At 35.5% G+C, this 21165-nt stretch overlaps 1 protein-coding gene across 1 annotated transcript in view; it reads left to right on the top strand.

Annotated features, from left to right (window-relative positions):
• The first annotated feature begins 6534 nt into the window (after nt 1-6534).
• Nucleotides 6535-21165, top strand: part of LOC136826646 (serine/threonine-protein kinase Nek7-like) — a 71638-nt gene continuing 57007 nt past the window's right edge. The window contains exon 1 of the mRNA XM_067083981.1: nt 6535-6750. The gene's annotated coding sequence lies outside the window, so the exon portion shown is untranslated. The remainder of the gene's footprint in view (nt 6751-21165) is intronic.

Here is a 21165-nt window from a genome sequence, read left to right as displayed (position 1 = left end):
TTCCATAATTTGATCGGAGCAAGTATAAAACTTTTAGAAGTCTGTGTGGCATTGATCCTTACAAAAAAAGTAAATGCAAGACTGTTAGAATTAACTGCCTGATTAACTAGTACCATATGTTGCATGGTATGATCTGGGAAGATATGAATAAGCTAAACAAGTTAAGCCCAGGGTCATTAAAAACTTATTGATAAAATAACAACTCTATGTTGCCAAACGCTCGAAAAACTGCAGTGAATAATTGCGTAGCCTCTACACCCGGGTCATAAAGTTTGTACAGCATAGTGGAGCCTCATTTTTTACCAAGTTCAAGGCACCACTAAAATCATTCTGAACAAGTTGCTGAGATTATACTGGATAAGAGCTTCACAAAACATTACTTCGAAACAGGTAATGATATAGTTATACACACGTTCTTTAAACTTCCAAATTGACACGAGGGCTTTTCAAGTTGATGGTAGTCATATGTAAATACGTTTGTTGATTTTAATTCCAATACTTACCTGAAATGGTAAAGAGAAGTGTCGTTACGTGGCATGCCGAAATATCCTAGGTGCAGGTGCGTTCCGGTCAGCAGACATTAGCGAGACCAAGTATAAACATAAAAACTAAAGGCGATACGATACAAAACATATGAGCATCTAAGCTTAGCATACAGTAAGGAATTATATCCCATTACATGAGGTAGAACTAGCAGACTCATAGTCTGTGAGGGAGTTCAAATGTTATTCATTGCTAAACGTGGGAATAGCATCTGCAATACTGCATAAGGTAATACTGAGGTTTTTTTAGCAAAGCTTATAGAGCATTTATATAGAATTACGATAGGGTATTATGTGCTTTTATTGTTGTATAGTCTATGGAATTATGCTTATATTTTACTTGCCATTTTTTATGTGTACTTTTGCTCGAATAAAAATGTCATAATGGTAATCAGCTTTACTTCATAACTTTTTGGTACAACATAATGTTCTCTCTTTGCTATAATCAGTCCAGTTGATTTCTTGGTACATTACAATATGTGTGTGTGTTCGTGTTAATATAATGTTGCTTTAAAGTGAACTGCATAAAAAAAATCGTCTCGAGGAGAATTCCCCTGTGTATTGGCAGCAGGCAGTAGAATTTTGAACAAGTTACCCTCACTCATTGATTCTTCCCCCCCCCCCCCCCAACACCTCAAACATGTGTTTTCTTAAAACGTAGCGATAAAGAGAAAACTATTTGAAGGTATCCTAATGTATTTTCATTAGGATACCTTCAACCTAACAATTCAATATCTTTAGGGGTTCTGAATGGAGACACGAAAAAACTATAGATAGAACAATATGTAGAAATTTAAGACTGACCTTATAAATATATACTTCGGCTACTATATGATACTACTTGGCTTTTTGCTCAATGTAGTGATTTTAAAATGCGCCAGCAGTTCCGCCTCAAAATTTGGTAAAGCTCCATTATTAACCTTACTTCTGCCTCATAGTCTAAAATCAAGTTTTATCTTTGTGTCAAAACTGTCTAATAACACAATATGGAGAATGATTCGAATATTTGGGAGAAATTATTTTTAGCAATAAAAGTCTTCGGTAAACGTCGAAAGAGAAGAACATCGCCAACTTCGACGGTTACGAACTCCAATTTCGCCTCACTTTTGGAATAAGTCAAATTCAGCCCCAAAGAATTAATTTATTTTAGCACTTAAAAAAAATATTAGCATTAGTGATGGACTGAACAGATTTAGTAGTCTTCTGATGTCATTGTAGGCTATTTTGCTCCTGTTTCTTGGAGTCGAGTTTTGTGACGCTGTATGAATAACGTTCATCAGTAGATACACTAAGCTCAATAATAATAATAATAATAATAATAATAATAATAATAATAATAATAATAATAATAATAATAATAATAATAATAATAATAATAATAATAATACCATCGTTTTGTCTGCTTTTCACTTGTATTTATCTTGAGAGCAATACTTTGTTAAGTCTCTCGTATATATTATATTTCTTGACCCAGAGTCAGTATAACTTATTGTCGCAACCAGTATTATCCTGTTAACGTTTCTTCGTTAAGAGATAGCTCCTGGAAGGATCACTAACAAAATCTTTTACAACCAGAGCGTGAAGAGACCGCAAAACCCGATATGGGTAGGCAACAGTGACTACATTTTAATTAGACCTAACCTAAGGCCACATCCTACCTGGGATCATTTACCTCTTACCTCAGCTCTGGACCGAAATGAGAGGTCCATTCTATCTTTAACCCCCAACCCCACGATAAAAAAAAAAATAGAGAAATATACATTCCTATCTCTCAAAAACTCCGAGGCGTATTTTTTGGCAAAATTTTCAAGCAAACCACTTTCTTTTTTATGTGTAATCACGTGAATCAAATTGGCTCTGTGAAATTCTGCCACTCAAGCCTCTCCCGTGCTTTATCTTTCACGAATATCCACTCATCTCCAGCCTCCAATCTCATAGTTCTAATCTAAGTAGGCCAATAAGCAGGCAAACAAAAAGCAAGCAAACAAAATTAAAAGAATAAAAGCTAAATTAAAGGCACAAGTAATTATGGAAGAATAGTATTCTAACTTAAGGAGAAATCTGCGTAAACTAAGTTCCTGCTACGTCAACACCTAAAGTTAGTGGACAACTTTTCAGACGTCAGCTACAACGATAACTTACTCTGATTTCTTGAACAAGAACAACTGTAGTTAAAGTTTTGTATTTATACGACGACAGTTTCTTTTGCTTTTGATTGAGACCAATATATCAGTAATTACAGTGTCAAACAACTTGATTTGTAAGTATACTGTGCTCCGAAGTTCTACTGGATTCGCAAAAAAATGGTAGTAAGACAGATAATAATGAGAGAGAGAGAGAGAGAGAGAGAGAGAGAGAGAGAGAGAATTTCAGGAAGTCAGATAACTCGATTTGAAAGTAAAGGGTAGTCTGAAATTCAATTGGATTCGAAAAAAATGGCAGTAAGACTGATAATAATGAGAGAGAGAGAGAGAGAGAGAGAGAGAGAGAGAGAGAGAGAGAGAGAGAGAGAGAGAGAGAGAGAAAAAAAAAATTTCAGGAAGTCAGATGACTCGATTTGAAAGTAAAGGGTAGTCTGAAGTTCCATTGGATTTGCAAAAAATGACAGTATGACTGATAATAATGAGAGAGAGAGAGAGAGAGAGAGAGAGAGAGAGAGAGAGAGAGAGAGAGAGAGAGAGAGAGAGACTAACCACAGGAAATCAGATAACTGGATTTGTAAGTAAGGTGGTCTGAAATTCAATTGGATTCGCAAAAAAATGGCAGTAAGATTGATAATAATGAGAGAGAGAGAGAGAGAGAGAGAGAGAGAGAGAGAGAGAGAGTCAGATAACTCGATTTGAAAGAGAGAGAGGGTCAGATAACTCTGAAAAGTTCTGAAATTGGATTTGCAAAAATGACAGTAAGACTGATAATAATGAGAGAGAGAGAGAGAGAGAGAGAGAGAGAGAGAGAGAGAGAGAGAGAGAGAGAGAGAGAGAGAGATTTCAGGAAGTCATATAACTCGATTGAAAGTGAAGGGTTGTCTGAAGTTCTATTGGATTTGCAAAAAATGACAGTAAGACTGATAATAATGAGAGAGAGAGAGAGAGAGAGAGAGAGAGAGAGAGAGAGAGAGAGAGAGAGAGAGAGAGACAGACAGACAGACAGACAGACAGACTAACTACAGGAAATCAGATAACTGGATTTGTAAGTAAGGTGGTCTGAAATTCTATTGGATTCACAAAAAATGGCAGTAAGATTGATAATAATGAGAGAGAGAGAGAGAGAGAGAGAGAGAGAGAGAGAGAGAGAGAGAGAGATTTCAGGAAATCAGATAACTCGATTTAAAAGTAAAAGGTAGTCTGGAGTTCTGTTCGATTTGCAAAAAATGACAGCAAGACTGATAATAATGAGAGAGAGAGAGAGAGAGAGAGAGAGAGAGAGAGAGAGAGAGAGAGAGAGAGAGAGAGAGAGAGAGATTATTCTGTGACTACCAAATCATTCAACTTGGTGGCCGAAGAGAATTGGAGAAACGTTATTTTAAAAATAAAGTATTGCTGTCTCACAGTTCTGAAAGCAAAACCACACAGTAATATGACAGGACAGGCAATATAATTTTCTTTACCTATATCACAATAATACATCATTTTGAGAAACATATAATAAATAGTTTTGCAAACAGAAAACTAATTTTAAACCTGTCATGGCAACAAATAGCTAATAACCGCCCCCATCGGTGGCTATATGAACTGACAGTATCAAAGAGACTCCACTCCCAAAAAAAAAAAAATAAAACCAAAATAAAAGAGAAATTGTTTATTAGCTACAATATTGAGCGATATTCCCCGAATGGAACACACAAATATCCGCCAATGGATACCCGACATTATTAAAAGTCCCGAAGGTCGGTAAATTTTACCGTTTCCATTTGCAAACGTTATGATTATTGATCGTACAGCAATGGAGGGTGAGCGATAGTTTTGCCGTCGTTTCGTCAACCGTTTTCGTAACGAAATTCGGAGGCGTAACTGTTTCCCACTTTAAGGCGAGAGAAGCTGTTTCAGTTATTTTGAAAATGTTCTTATTTATGTGGTGTAGTTTGTTACTTAGTTTCTGGGAAACAAATAAGTGAAACAGAGAGTAGTAGAACTACATAATAATGAAGAATAAATTATAATAAGAGTGAAAAGAATAAATGCACAGTTCCTCAGGTTATCTAACTACAAAGCAAAAGTACAAAATCTTACATACGGGCCATTAATCTGGTAACCTAATAATAAAATCCTTTCTTCCATTTGTAGAGTGAAATAAACAGGCACTAAGAACCAAGCCTTGGAAAGTGCAATAAAGGATTTCCCCCGAAGTGGTCAGTAGGCCAAGGACTCTTCATGACAGCACGAAAGGACGGTGGGAATTTAAAGCACAGGACGCATCCGCCGTCAAGCCCTAAAGATTAGGCGCGTGTGTAAAAGGAAAACAAGTAAAACGATGATTTTTAATGAAGATAGGGACCTACTTGCTTGCAAATGAACGATAATCAGTGTCAAATGTGGCTATTTGATAGTATACAGGTGTAGCTAGAGAGTCTATATAAAAATAGCCAACTAGGCAATTTATACAAAAAGTGCTTCACCTTGAAATCATTACAAAATATGCATATATGATAATCTATAGAAAGGAATGTCACTTAACAGGAGTGTCTAATTGATAATATCCAAAAAGAAAAGTAGCTACTTGATAACCTTTGCATAAATGTGGCTACTTCACAGTCCATACAGAAGAAGCTATTATATTCAGTTAGTAGCGTTGCTTTGTTTATATCAAGCTGGCAGCACTTAGAAAATGTCATCAACGCCGATATGAAGATATAAGAAGTAATAGAGAAAAGATAGAAAGTCGAAAAAGAAGAAATTCTGCATTTCATATCTAGTACTAACTTCTGCGCATTGAAAGCCGGAATGTGGTGCTCGTACACTATTTATCACTTATTCCAAACGCGAGCTCGAGAGAGAGAAAGAGAGAGAGCGTGTGGGTGGGTGTTGGCTTCTATAACGCACTAATGACGTAATGATAATAATTGGTCGTTAAAGAATGAGGTAAGAGACAATTAACATCCTTTGATGAATTATGGGCAACACAAATCCCAAATATCGTCGTATTTTCCGACGCAATGACTGTTTAAGATTTACGTTGACTTCAGATAGACTTGCAGAATAGTGCACATGGATATAAAACACAATTTGCTTTATTCTTGTATTACTTCATTTCACAATCTCGAATAAATGCGTGTTGCTAAGTTCATCGTACGTGAACGTTAAGTGCTTTTTGGTATTTTTCTTGTATTATTTAATAATGGTTAAGTGAATGTGGGTCTAAATGTGAGCGTGATATGTGCATATGAAACCAATGCGGCTACTCCGGCATATGACAGTATTTTCCATGCGGTCTTCAGTGTCATTAGCGTTACTGCATAGAAATCTCCCTTTTCAGTGGGCTGTTAATAGGAGCTTGAGATTGCACACGATAAGACTTATCTTGCCGTGAACAAGCAACCCCTGCCCCCGAGCTAACTGCTAAAATCAGAGTAGGTTTTTCAGCCTTGTATTCATTTGAATTGTTATTAATGAGGGCCCAACTCCATGCCATACAATTTAAACTGACAAAAAAAGGATAAGTGTGAAAGTCGCATACTATATAATGCTGTAAGGAACTTATGGTGAAACATAATATTTCTCCGTATACAAAAGCAAACGCATAGCTTTTGTCAACTGTCAAATATTGATGCCTGACCTGCATGACGTCATGCAGGTGAGATGGTAGTCTTATAGCTATAACGATGGTAATCAATACAATTAAGAGGTTTGAATTTCCCTGCTGTATATGTATCTCGTTAATAAGCAAGGGGTTTTCCCTCTGGAGAATATAAGCAAAATAAATATGACTAGTATAAAGCAAAATTTTTTATAATAAAAATTTAAATTAATAGACGAATAGGCAACTCGGACGTAGTAGGAATGTTTGCGTGAGTTCCCTCTTGGGCGAGAACTTTGGTCGATCAGTACGCTGGACTTCAAGAAACGTGGCGAAAGGTTCCTTCTCTGGTGGTTCCAATATACTTCTGACTTATAACGAAGATTAAATTAAATTTGTTTTTACATTTGCTTTATTCGCGACTACCGAGTACTTCTGTTATACACATTAGACAGGACCAATTCTCAGGAGTAAGGTACGTGTGAGATTTGAAGTATGTGTACTTTAATCTTTAGTTTATCATCAGTAACTTTGGTTACAGCATACTGATGGAATGCTGTCATCAGCTGTTTGAGGTGGAAATTTATTTCTATAGTTTTCTGTTAAACGTTATTTGAGAAACTGCAGTGTTCTTGGGGAAATCGTTCTCCAAATTATTAGGGAGGGTAAATATTTGAAACCTTGAAAGAAAACGAGGGGACACTCGGTCATCGCTCTTCGGTCTAGCATTATGGCTCTTTCCACGTTGCTGTCGCCTTAGTCACACACCAACAAAACCTATATGGTCGAGATTTCTTAGAAGGCGTAACTTCCAATTGGAATGAGGTTCTTGTGAATGTTTTTTTAGGTAATATATTTTGCGTTATCTTGATTTTTTATTAATGATGGATAAAACTCCCCCACTTCATCAATAATTCAAAGAACTCGCTGGCATTAGCTTGACAGAGTGGTCTTAGAAAGCACTGACCTTTATGTATCACACTTTGAGCGACACGAGGCAGTTTCCAGTAGGTAAACAATTTAGCTGCAGAATTATACCACAAGGATCATAGATGACAAAATTATTTATATTACGGGTGGGTGAAATTCTGGAGACTGTTGAACAGTTGCATCCATATTCATTGGTAATTACGTTTGTAAAATGTCATTGGAATTAAGGGTCACGTGTTCTATTCAAGAAATCCATAATTTCAATGGTCATAAAAAAGCATGGCTTTAAGACCGTTATTTAACAGCCATTTTACCTGTTCCAAATTCGAATATAGTTACTTTCAGAGTAAGATTATGGAATGATAGATAAGTAACTGCAAAACTTCAAATGTAAAAGGGCAAAAGACAAAAAACAAAACGCTTTCTAACCTTTTCCCCAATTACTTTAATGGTTTGTGATGCCAATTTAACACTCCCTATAAAAGTGAGCCAATGTTGCCATATTGTGGTTGTCGTGGTGGTGGCCTGGTAGCCATAGCTACCATGTGCCAGGGATCACTAACGCCAGTCCAGAGACTATAATTTTTTTTTAATTGACTCGGTCAACAATCACAAGAATTCAATCCAGTTTCCCGATTAATAATTTATGTGGCATGGAGAATGGAAACTAAGCCAATAACCATATTTCCTAATGGAACTGACTAATAATTATCAGGTTTTAGACCAATTTGCATATATACAGTAGATATTTCTTTATGAAGAATTGTTAAATAGAATCATAGAGGAACATACATAGAGAAACATAATTTACTACGTAATACAACCAGCGTACTCGGAAAATCATGAAGTTTTGAGTAAAGAAAGAACATTTTTCTGTCATTTTTACCTCATATTTTGCTAGTTTACCAGTGGCCGGAAAAAATGGCAATATTCGAATAATTTTATAACAGCACAGGACTTTTAATATAAAACGTACAGTACATTGTATACATTACCTGTTTAAGCTCAGTGATTCCTGGATGTTAAGGAATGTGGGTAAACGTAAACGTATTTTTTTTTTTTATTTAGCCCCCTACTGTAAATGAAAACAATTACCGGAGTAAAATACGTAACTGCCATTACTGTCAAACAACGAGGTAATGTGCTCTGCTGTGTTTAAGCAACACAAATAATAATTAACCTTTTATTACTGGATAGGCAATTTTGCTTTGCATGTTACAGAAACTATAGATGTCTGTTACCTTATTTTAAGCAGATAATTTTTATTGAGCAAAATAAATTTTTTATCATGGTTAAATGTAACTCGTCAATTTGCTTTTTCGAACTTGTCGCTTTTAAATAAAACTTATCGGCTTTGAAACACACTAACCTGGGTGTCCTAGCATGAAAACCAAGTTTTCCGCTCAACAGTCAAGGTAATATTTGATATATCGCTAAGCATTTTCTCAGTAGGGAATTAAAAAAAGAGGTCTAATCTTTTTCGTTATGTTTTATTGTGTAATACTTGTTGTGAATTATATAAAACTCATTCGAAAGGAAATTTTTCGTAGTTTTTCAATGATACAAAAACGATAAGTCTTGAGAGCTTTATTTTGTGGCTTGTACTCTGTGACAACGTTCAGAAGTTTTTTCCAACTAATTTCAAGACTTTATTTCTACCTTTCATTTTTGTTTGTTTACTGTTCGGAACATATTGGAAGAGATAACAACTATCCAGCTTTAAAATGAGAACTAATTTTACACACACCGATCAAAGAGAAGTATCGTAGTCAGTAAGAGATGGGTGAACTGAGGTAGGGGTATTACGCCAGAAAAAATATATGAACAAATAATTATTGAGTTTCATACAGTAGGACATTCATCTCTTGTTCAGTTATAAGCACGATTTTCAAGGGGTTGTTGATAAGACTTGAGGTAGATTAAAAAAAAAATCTACCTCAAGTCTTATCAAAACCCCTTGAAAAATCGTGCTTATAGCTGAAAGGGGTTGTTGATAAGACTTGAGGGAGAATGAGTGTCCTAGTACTACTCGTACTAATAATCGATAACGGTGATAAGTTCCTATTAGTAGTGGAAGAGAATAGTTAAAACGAGATATTTTCAAATTTTGTTCAAATTCTGATCGTAGCATATCACGATGAACTCATACGTGTAATGATCGGCCTATATTCATCATAGTACTAACGATGGGAATTGTAATGCAGATGAAAACAATGAAGATAACTTGTGCCCAATGCCGATATTTATTTCCCCCGATTCCCGAGAATATGCTTAAAAAATATTCAAAACCTTATTTTCATCTGCTTTCCCCTTTGACCTTGTCCTAAATACTTCCTCCTGGGCGATAACGAAAGATACAATTCCACGAACCTCGCCTGTCTTTATTGACACGCCATTAACCTTGATGTGCCGGACGTATAGCAAATGCTCTCTCTCTCTCTCTCTCTCTCTCTCTCTCTCTCTCTCTCTCTCTACTGATTATTCGTGTGCCTGTTTTTCGTTTTGATGTATATCTGTATAGGTGAAATTTTCAAAAATTATTTGTTTTGGGCACGCGTGCGTTTCATTTTGATCCAAATGTAGATAATGTTCTCACATTTATTATTTTGCAACATCCGTTTCTCTCTCTCTCTCTCTCTCTCTCTCTCTCTCTCTCTCTCTCTCTCTCTCTTGAGGGAACGGAATCCAATATAATCCCTTGCTATGTTTCATTTGAATTTACATTTGTTCCTTATTGCGCCGAACAGGGAGTGTAAAGGGACCCTTAGAAATGGAATCTTTCTGTTCCATTGTCACTGATACCCACGCCCGTGAGGTAAAGGTTTTTCTCCCGTTTCTTTGTTTTTAAGGGACATCTCAAAACGAAGTAACAGATTTTGACGAAAGTGGGTGTAAACAATCATTAAGTACATAGGCATACATGTACTCTCTCTCTCTCTCTCTCTCTCTCTCTCTCTCTCTCTCTCTCTCTCTCTCTCTCTCTCTCAAAACGAAAACTTGTCAAATTTAAAGAAACCTGACTTTTGCAAACGGTTTTGGGGGACGAACTAATGTGTTCGCTTCTTCTGAATAACCTTGTTGCTTAGTTATACTGTCATTTAAAGTTATTATTATTATTATTATTATTATTATTATTATTATTATTTTTAACCTTATGATTATTATTATTATTATTATTATTATTATTATTATTATTATTATTTGAAACGGCATGTTTGCCTTAACCTTCATGATATGATTTGCCTGAGATGTACCGATAAGCTTACTGTAATGAGCTATTGTCGTTGTTGATTGATTATGCGGTCCTTATCCCCGTAAGGGGGTAGTGTGCCGCCAGTGCACCTGACGCGCGGTGCACTGCAAGCATTAACTGAAGTTCTTTGCAGCGTCCCTTTTTCCTCCATCTTACTTTTTACCATCTCTCAACAACTGAGGCACAGTGCAACTGCGAGGTTTTACTCCTGTTACTCCTCTCAAAACATTTTTACTGTCAATTTCCGTTTCATCGCTGAATGACCTCATAGGTCCTAGCGCTTGGCCTTTGGCCTTAATTCTGCATTCTGTTGTATTCTATTGTGCTGGCCATATGTCATCCCGGGCTCTTGGTGCTGGAGCGGTTAGTAATGTGATGTACTGAAGATATTGTTTTGAACTTGCTTTGCACATTTCTCCGGCCGGCTGATGAAGAGTTAGAGGAATTTATTTCTGGTGATAGAAATTCATTTCTCGCTATAATGTGGTTCGGATTCCACAATAAATTGTAGGTCCCGTTGCTAAGTAACCAATTGGTTCTTAGCCACGTAAGATAAGTCTAATCCTTCGGGCCAGCCCTAGGAGAGCTGTTAATCAGCTCAGTGGTCTGGTGAAACTAACATATACTTAACTTTTTTTCTTTCCATTCTTTTCGTAAAGATGGTCTTCGCTGTATTCCTTGATTGATACTTGAGATGCTTTTATGGAATCTTTTCTCCATCATTGCCTGTCGATTTTTCATTTTTCTTTGCTCCTCTGGAGGATAAGTTTGAATACAAGAGAATTACCTGTTAAGCAAACATTTTATAATAGCTACCCTATAGCCTAGGGCAGAGAAAGGGAATGACAATTAGAATGATATTTAATCGTGAAGAAAGCGAAAAAAAGTTTCTTTGATAATAATAATAATAATAATAATAATAATAATAATAATAATAAATTCATCTTGATATAAACAAATAGCGGTACACCTGTGTTCGTTTTAACTCTTCTTAAGTATTAATAATAATGATAATAATAATAATAATAATAATAATAATAATAATAATAATAATAATAATAATATCTTGATGTAAACATACATCGGTACGCCTGTGTTCGTTAAACTCTTCTTGAGCATTAGTAATAATAATAAGAAATTTATCTTGATATAAACATACAGCAGTATGCCAGTGTTCGTTTAACTCTTCAGTAATAGAATAATAATAATAACAATAAATTCATCTTCATATAAACATACATCGGTACGCCTGTGTTCGTTAAACTCTTCTTGAGTATTAGTAAGAAATTCCCAAATAACCTATCGTTGGAATTGTCACGAGGTTTTGATCAAAATGATATTGATTTTAAACGCGATCTGGGCTTCCTTCGTTGCCTGGGGCTGTAGAAAAACAATAATGGTGATGACAATTACCGTTTTCACAAGATGGGAGAAGTTTCAAGCAACTTCTGGATGTTTTTTCCCAGCAGTGAATCTCGTGGTTTTTCACCTGTGTAATCATAGTAATATTTTGTTGACTTAAATCTCCTGACCGAGATATACCAAAACACGTGGTATTTAGCTCCGTAGGGGGCTAGTGCCGTCAATGCATCTCATGCGGTGCACTGTAGGCACTACCTAAGGTTCTTTGCAGCGTGCCTTCGACCCCTAGCTGCAACCCCTTTCGTTCTTTTTACTGTGCCTCCTTTCATATTCTCTGTCTTCCATCTTACTTTCCACCCTCTCCTAACAATTGATTCATAGTGCAACTGCTTTGAGGTTTTCTTCCTGTTACACCTTTCAAACGTTTTACTGTCAGTTTCCCTTTCAGCGCTGAATGACCTCATAGGTCCCAGTGCTTGGCCTTTGGCCTAAATTTTATATTCAGTTCAACTTGGGGTATTTAGAAACGAGTTTTTAGTGAATTCATTCTGTCTCTCTGCTGACTCGCATAAAAAAAACATTGGATATCATGCTCTTTTGTATGGAGCACTGTAATAACGTGAACTTGGCTTTTGGACTTTCATTGTAGAGATACACGAAGCAGATATCGAAGTTACATTAAGTTAAAAGGTTTTTATTGCATAAGAGAGCCAATTGCTGCTTTTTGTGCAAACTGGTTACTCCAGGTAAACTTTCAAGCAATGTTATGATTCGTTCATTCCTTTATAAGCGTGCATTTTAAAATATGTTAGGTTTTCGTGAGCAGTAATAGTGTCATATTATTTAATTGAATTTAGATATCTTATTGCTGTTCGTCAAATAACGAGAAAGAATAATGGTTGGAGAATATGTTAGAGAAAACGGCATGGTGGCTTTAATTGTACTTGTACTGTGTTCTGTTTCCAGTTTTCTGTAAAAGAAAACTATTGTGCCTGCTTTGTCTGTCCGTCAGCTCTTTATTCTGTCCACACTTTTTTCTGTCCGCCCTCAGATCTTATAAGCTACTGAGGCTAGAGGGCTGCAGATTGATATGTTGATCATCACTCCAGTCATCAAACATACCAAATTGCAACCATCTAGCCTCAGTAGTTTTCATTTTATTTAAGGTTGAAATTAGCCATAATCGTGCTTCTGACAACGATGTAGGATAGGCCACCACCGGGCCGTGGTTAAAAAGTTTCATTGGCCGCGGCTCATACAGAATTATACCGAGACCACCGAAAGATAGATCTATTTTCGGTGTCCTTGATTATACGCTGTACGGAAACTCGATTGCGCCGAAGAAACTTCGGCCTATATTTTACTCATTTGTATTCTTTTTCAGTTTAGGTCGATTACAGAGTGACGCACTGTTTTCCTGCAGGTACTAAAAGACATTATTTCTGATCTATTTTCCAGTCAAATTACAGTTCACTCTTAAATACTGAATAATTACCAGTACAAAAAGAAGGATTTCCATGATCTTAGGATATGGGAGAGCAAGGGAGAAGATGGGTAGCGTGATAGGATTATTTATTTATTTTTTTTTTTTATAAATGTTGAACCACAAGCTTTGTTTGCCCAAGCCAAGACTTTGGCGAGAACCGACTACTGTAGAGGGGAACACGCATGATTGATGACTTATGATACACGAGTTTTGGTAACGACGTGGGCCCATTTAATTTGTGCTCCTGGGGCCTTTTTAGTTTAGTTGGTTATTGTTAGACTGCTGTCAGCATGTAAAAAGCGATGTTGTGTAGAAAAATGTATTGGCCTTTGTAGAACGATAACGTAATACTAGGAAGGTAGATCTCAAATTTTCTGGAAAGATAAATGAGAAATTAATGGGCTGCAATACTTGATTGATGTGTAAACATCAGACAACCATTTGTTAGCTGTCTCTCTCTCTCCAGCATATATATATATATATATATATATATATATATATATATATATATATATATATATATATATATATATATATATATATGTATATATATATATATATATATATATATATATATATTATGTGTGTTTGTGTGTGTGTGTGTGTGTGTGTGTATATCTCATCAGGGGAACCAAAGGGAGAGGCATCGTGCTCAGGTACATTTATTTTGCCAACGTTTCACGATTCATGGTCGCATCCTCAAGGCTAGAATAAAAATACAAACGCGAACGTTAAAACCAAGCACTGCATAATCCATAAAAATTACGCAATATTTAATAAAATTCAATGAACATCAGCATGTAAAAAATTTGAAAATAATTTTTAAACATCTTAAAACAGGAAAAATCTAAACATTAAAATTATGTACAAATATCTTAAAATTCTAAAAACAGTAAAATTATATAAAACACTAAAATATTAATGCCATTCTGGACCTTATCCTCGCAAAGGACGGCCAGTGACTAAAAGAATTTCATAAAAAACAAACAACGCACCTTAGGCGATAAACATCTGAACAGAGGAAGATTGTGTATTTAGAAATGGAACTATCTTTTTTTTTATCATAAAGGACTTCAAGATTGTTAGGTCGTTTTCATTGTGTACTTGACCTATAATTGCAAAGTCCTTATCATCGATGTACGTTTTACGTGATTCCTAATATTTGATTGCTCGGTACTTGGTAATCTACTGACCGTTCTAAAACTTACACCCCTGTGAGAATCTGTTCTCACTTTGAGTAACCTCCTCGTACAACCCACATAAGTCCCGTGATCGCATCTCGGGCACGTATATTTATAAACAATTTTAGATTTTAGAAGAAGACTAAGGCGGTCTTTCGTTCTGAACAGAGATCCGATTGTTAATGGATTTTTTTGGACCGATTTTAAGGTTCAACGCCAGAATTCTTTTTGAATAATTATCAGGAACTTTTTTTCTGAAAAGGTCATCATGAAAAAAAAGGGACGCTAGCAAACATTTTTAATTTTGGTGATGTTAAAACCATTGGCACTTCTACGAACCGAGCATCTAGCATTTTCTTAAGCATTCTAAACAACAGTTTGTCTGGGAAGCAGTTATTTTTAAGATATTGGGATATACATAAAGTTAGTTTCCTCATTAAATGTAAATCAATTAGAGGTATGAGTGAAGGCCCTATCTAGGAGATATTGAGTTTAAAATTATAAAAACAAGAACTATAAAAGTTGATACCTAAACCAGTAAAAGTCTTTTTCCTAAAAACATCCGTGTAGAAACCTTGTTCATTCCTGCAAACTAGTACATCTAAAAAGGAAAGCTTGTTTTTTCTTCTTCATCAAGGGTAAATCTGATATTAGGGTGTAGGACTGTATTGACAAACTGAGAATTGTTCTGCATTCAACTTGTTTCGGAATAAGGCGAAAGTGTCATCTGTGTATCTACAATGAAACTGAGGCAAGAAACTAAGGGGCAGTCATCAAACATACTGCTACTCCTCCAAAGAGCACATTAAAATATTAGCAAGCGCCCAGCGGGGATCCTGTTGCCACTCCTTCCGCTTGTCTTTGTAAAAAACAACTAAAACTGAAAGTTGTTGTCCTGGGAATTCCATTGTTTAACTAATTCCAAACTTGTCTGTATAAAAACACTAAAAATGAAACTGTCCCTCACTGTCCTGCAGCCCTTCGGGCTAATTGAAAAAGACTGTCAAATAAGTCCCGATTAAAATTATGAAAAGTAGAAATCCGGCTCTATAAATAAATAAGCTTATTTAAAATAATTTTCAGCCATTAAGTCTAATCCCCCAGCCCTAGGGACATTAGTCAAAAACTAAGTGACTCTACATCCAGACTTTGCAGCTACATAAATAATTCTGAATCTTGTATTCCACCTTCTTCTAACAAGAATATCCTCCTTGAATTTATTTACTGAATTTCCGTTTCAGCGCTGAATGATCTCATAAGAGCTTGGCTTTGGCCTAAAATAATTTTTTCCAGTTCCACAGAGAGGTGACTCCAGACTGACTAGAATCTTGTGAACCAGAAATTTGGTTAAAGAAAAATAATTTTTATAACTCTGGGGAACCAGAAATGTGTCACCTGAGGAAAGAATGGGCCGTAATGGAACACTTTATTTATGTATTTTGGGCAAACCATATAAAACCCAATACGAAGACCCTGTAGGGAATAGTTCCTGATATATATTATCACAAATTATCACCAATTATCTTTTTTTGTTTTAGCATCCTCAAAAACCTTACAATTTTGTCGTCCGGTTTAATGATATTACACAGGTCGGAAACACCTATTTTCTCAAATTTTGTATGATCGTTTCAGATACTATCCATCTTCTTAATATAAGTATCCCTATCCAGAATTGCGCAACCCTGACCTTTGTCTGGTTTTGTAATAATAATACTGTCATCATTAGCCATGGTTTTTTTTTTAAATGTCAAAGTCATGTTTGTTGAAGAATGGGGTCCATCTAGTTTTTAACTTATGATAGGTATAATTAGCTAGAGATGATAACTGCGACCTAAGATTGTCCAAATTAGCAATTGAAAGGAAGGTTTAAGACATTAAAACGATGAAAGAGATTCCATGGGTAGAAAAACCCTGCTGTAGTTCGGTCTATAATTAGGTAAACAAAATTCCAAAACTGGAGAAAGTAAGATTGAACAATAACCTATTTTGAAAATTTAAGAACGGTACTCATATTATTATTTCTACAGAATTTAGGCGTGATTATATGTCTCATTTACATCGTTGACAAAATTTAAAATGGCATTATTAAAAAGACGTATAAAAATGACCTTGTCTAAAATGGTGAGAGAACGTCTTACGAAGGTTTTCAGCTCAATTACCAGCTTGTTTAACCTTTTGATATTTTTATGCTTAGACACAATCTCCATCTCCGACAGTCGATTTGTAACCTCAACATAAAATTCTGAAAGATAGCGTGAGGCCTTATGCACCTTAAATTTCACAAAGTTAGGCACTACATTACAAAATTACACAAAATTAGGTTACTAAAAGTGACAGTAGATGCTCACAGGAGTGTAAGTTTTAGAACGGGTAGTAGATTAACAAGCCTCGAACAATCAATCAAGTATTAGGAACCATTCTAAGTTACGTAAAACGTATATCGATGATAAGGACTTTACAATTATAATTTTATAGGTCAAGTACATAATGAAAACGACCTAACAATCTTGGAGTCCATTATGATAAAAAAGACAGTTCCGTCTCTAAATATACACCCTCCTCTGCTCAGTTGTTCATTGCCTAAGGTGCGTTGTTGTTTTATGAAATTCTCTTAGTCACTGGCCGTCCCTTGCGAGGATAAGGTAAAGAATGGCCTTAATATTTTAGTGTTTTATATAATTTTACTGATTTTAAAATTTTTATACAGATATTTTGTTTTTTAAAATGTCATAGTTTGTTGAAGAATATGTCCATTATTTTTTCTTGTGATTAAGATATTTATAAAGATGAAATTTTTACACGCTGATGTTCATTGAATTTTATTAAACATTGCGAAATTTTTTGGGATTATGCAGTGCTTGGTTTTAACGTTCGCGTTCGCATCTTTATTCTAGCCTTGAGGATGCGACCATGAGTCGTGAAACGTTGGCAAAACAAATGTACCTGAGTACGATGCCTTTCCTTATGGTTTCCCAGATGAGATATACCTTGAGCTGGAGCTCTGTCTATAAGGATATTATATATATATATATATATATATATATATATATATATATATATATTATATTTATATATATATATATATATATATATATATATATATATATATATATATATATATATATATATACATACATATATATTACCCAGAAAGTGTAAACGAAGTTAGCGATGAAACAGAGAGCAAACAGTTCCTTATAAAAATGGAACAGGCAGATAAAAGCTATGCAAGAGTAACACTGCACATGGCGACCAGTGAACATATCCGTGGCAGATCAGATGGTTATATTTACAGTACAGAATTAAATTAGCATTGTACTATACTTATTTGGGCAACCAATTCTTGGATTCAGTGTCGGGTAAATAGGGCTGTTCAGTTATCAAAAATAACTTGGATGAAGATCGTTTCGTCGCTTGTGTTCTTTGCCGGTTTTGCAACATGCAAATATAATTTTTCACTTTTCGGTATAATTGGAAAAACCTGTTCTCTGACGTTAATTCAAACACAAACTGGGCAAAAATATAGAAAGATATTACGAAAGAAAAACACAACAGAGCTAACTTTTTACTCAACAGAGAATCCTAGGATTGGTAATCCAAATAAATATTGTATACATTGTTGCTTTCATTCTGTAAATATAATTGTCTGATCAATCATGGATTTATTATGTGTTTTACTTGATGCCCTGTACAGTTGTTCATGTTAGTTACCTTTCCTCTGCCTTTATTTTGCCTTTTCCATCTTTATTAAGTAAATGTTTGGTCTCTATTTTATTGCTAACTCGTCCACACTTTTTTTTATGGGATTTGTTTGCTCATCGTCTCTAGGGAATTTTGTCAAATCGATTTCACTGTGTTCAGTTACTGATTCATTTATATTCTTCAATGTTTTCTGTAAAAGGAAATTATTGTGCCGGCTTTGTCTGTCTGCCCGCACTTTATTCTGTCTGCACTTTTTTCTCTCCGCACTTTTTCTCTCCGCACTTTTTCTCTCCGCCCTCAGATCTTAAAAACTATTGAGGCTCCAGGGTTGCAAATTGATATGTTGATCATCCACCTTCTAATCATCAAACATACCAAATTGCAACCCTCTACCCTCAGTAGTTTTTATTTTATTTAAGGTTAAGGTTAGCCATAATCGTGCTTCTGGCAACAATATAGGATAGGCCACCACGGGGCCATGGTTAAAGTTTCATGGGCCGCAGCTCATACAGCATTATACCGAGACCACCGAAAGATAGATCTGTTTTCGGTGGCCTTGATTATACGCTGTAGCGGCTGTACAATAAACTCGATTGCGCCGAAGAAACTTCGTCTCATTTTTTGCTTGTTTCGAATAGATTCTGATGCTTTTCTTTGGATTCTTTCCTTTCAAGTGAAGCATTCCTTAAAATTTCAAGTGATAACCTTTAGAGTTATCATGAAATCATCATCATTGCTTCGCTCTCTTTGGAATCTCCGGATCTTTTTTATGTTGTGATATCAACGCAAGAAGGTCATAACAACCTTCCCTTGGAATTTGCCTTTCACCTTTGGATTCCATTTTCTTAAAAGACAATTTTGGGATTTGTAATAGGTTACTGGAGTCCACTTTATATATCACGTACTTAAGGCTTTGCTTAAGGTTCTTTGCAGCGTCCCTACGGCTCCTAGCTGGAACCCTTTTCATTCCTTTTACTGTACCTCCGTGTATTTTCTCTTTCTTCCATCTTACTTTCCTAACAATTGTTTCATAGTGCAACTTCGAGGTTTTCCTCCTGTTATACCTTTACTACCTTTTTAAATCTCAATTTCTTTTTCAGCGCCAAATGACCTCATAGGTCCCAGTGCCCGGTCTTTGGTCTAAATTTGATATTCCATTCATATCAACTGTCTTGCGTGTCGGCCCTTTATATAACTGTTTTTTGCTCATGTCATAATCAAGTCATTTCCTGATTGGTAATTCCTGATAACCAAAGAATATTTACAGAATCGAAAAGGGAGATCACTGATGCCGCCCAGTTTGGCCTATTTTCGCATTCCATCGATTTACGATACGAAGACAGAGGAAAGACTCAGACAGAATTCCTCATGTAATTTTCATGGCTCCCGACCTCACAAACCAGGTCCCACCACAATTCGATATTTGTAATATCGATCATTGGCTCCCGTGACTCACATGTCATTAATGTTTAATTTGTCTTGGTTACGGCAGATGGATTATTCAAATTCGTGTGCTCTTACGTTAATGGAAAATTAATTTCAATATTTGTCAATTTAAAGCAATATATTTACCTTCTACATGTTTGTGTGTGTGCAGTATTTTAAAAAACGCGAACACACACAACCCATATATATATATATATATATATATATATATATATATATATATATATATATATATATATATATATATATATATGTGTGTGTCAGTGTGTATTTTAAAATACTGCACACTTTCACATGTACAAGGTAAATATATTCCTTTTAATATACATAACAGGAAATTTAATTATTCATTAACATATGAGCACACGTCATTTGAATAATAATCTGTATATTTGTAACCAAAACAAGTTAAACATTAATCACATATGAGTCATGGATTATGCAGAATGTCTGATCTCTCGTAAGCCGTGAATGGTTTAGTTTCTTCTCTCTGTGTGATTAAATCTAGGCTCTTATCTAACGGATTTATATCCACTGATGCTGACGGCACAAATTCTGGTTCTTTCCCCATCTTCAGTAGTTCTCTGATTTCTGCTCCTTGACCGATTTCAATTGTGTGTGGTTCTTCTCCCTTCCTTGACTTTGGCGACTGCAGCACCCTTCCGTATTTCTTTACCTCGTCTCCCCCTCTTTTAGTTTCTTTTTTTAATGAGGGGACGGGATTGGGATCCTGTAATGTAGACAAGTTCAGTGCACCCAAGACCAGTTATTTATTAAACCTGTTGTCCCTTCCATCCGCGTATCGATTCTGTTTTTATAAAACTTGAAAGAAGTCTCGAACTCCCGTTAACATATTGGGCCTTCAGTTTATACCTGGAGAGATCACAGTGTTCAGATTGCTAAATATGCTTCTGTAAAAAATAGATGCGTTGTTTATATGTCGACAGCTTTTTCATTCTAGTTATTCAGGTTGAAAGGGGTCCCTATGTATCCCTAAGGTGGCCACGACTGTCTCCTTTCGGTGCGCACTATTTCTGTCACCTTTCGGTGCGCACTATTTCTGTCACCTTGTGGTGAACTCGGCAAGAGTCCTTCCTTCTCTTAGTCTGTCTGGTAACACCTGTTAGATACCTCATTCCCGTATTTACTCTGTAAATCATTCATACTTGGATTGCACTGGTTTGGTGTCTTTCCTTCCTCCCTGATGACAAGTTTTGGAACTCTCTTCCATCTTTTTTTTTCCTTGACTTTCTTATTCGTCAGAGGTAAGCCCCGGGCTTACTTGTCCCATGTTTTTCTACGCATTTCTTGTCTGTAATGAATACAAGTATTGGTTTGTTGCCCTATTTGCCTCTCTCTCTCTCTCTCTCTCTCTCTCTCTCTCTCTCTCTCTCTCTCTCTCTCTCTCTATATATATATATATATATATATATATATATATATATATATATATATATAACCATCACAAATATATATTATTATATATATACAGAATACTTATCAGGGTTGCTGCCATGTTTATTAATATCC

The sequence above is a fragment of the Macrobrachium rosenbergii genome, chromosome 41 (assembly GCF_040412425.1).
Source record: "Macrobrachium rosenbergii isolate ZJJX-2024 chromosome 41, ASM4041242v1, whole genome shotgun sequence".
NCBI classification, from domain to species: Eukaryota; Metazoa; Arthropoda; class Malacostraca; order Decapoda; family Palaemonidae; genus Macrobrachium; species Macrobrachium rosenbergii.
Note: the sequence above shows the minus strand (reverse complement) of the source record. Positions and strands in the feature narration are given on the sequence as shown.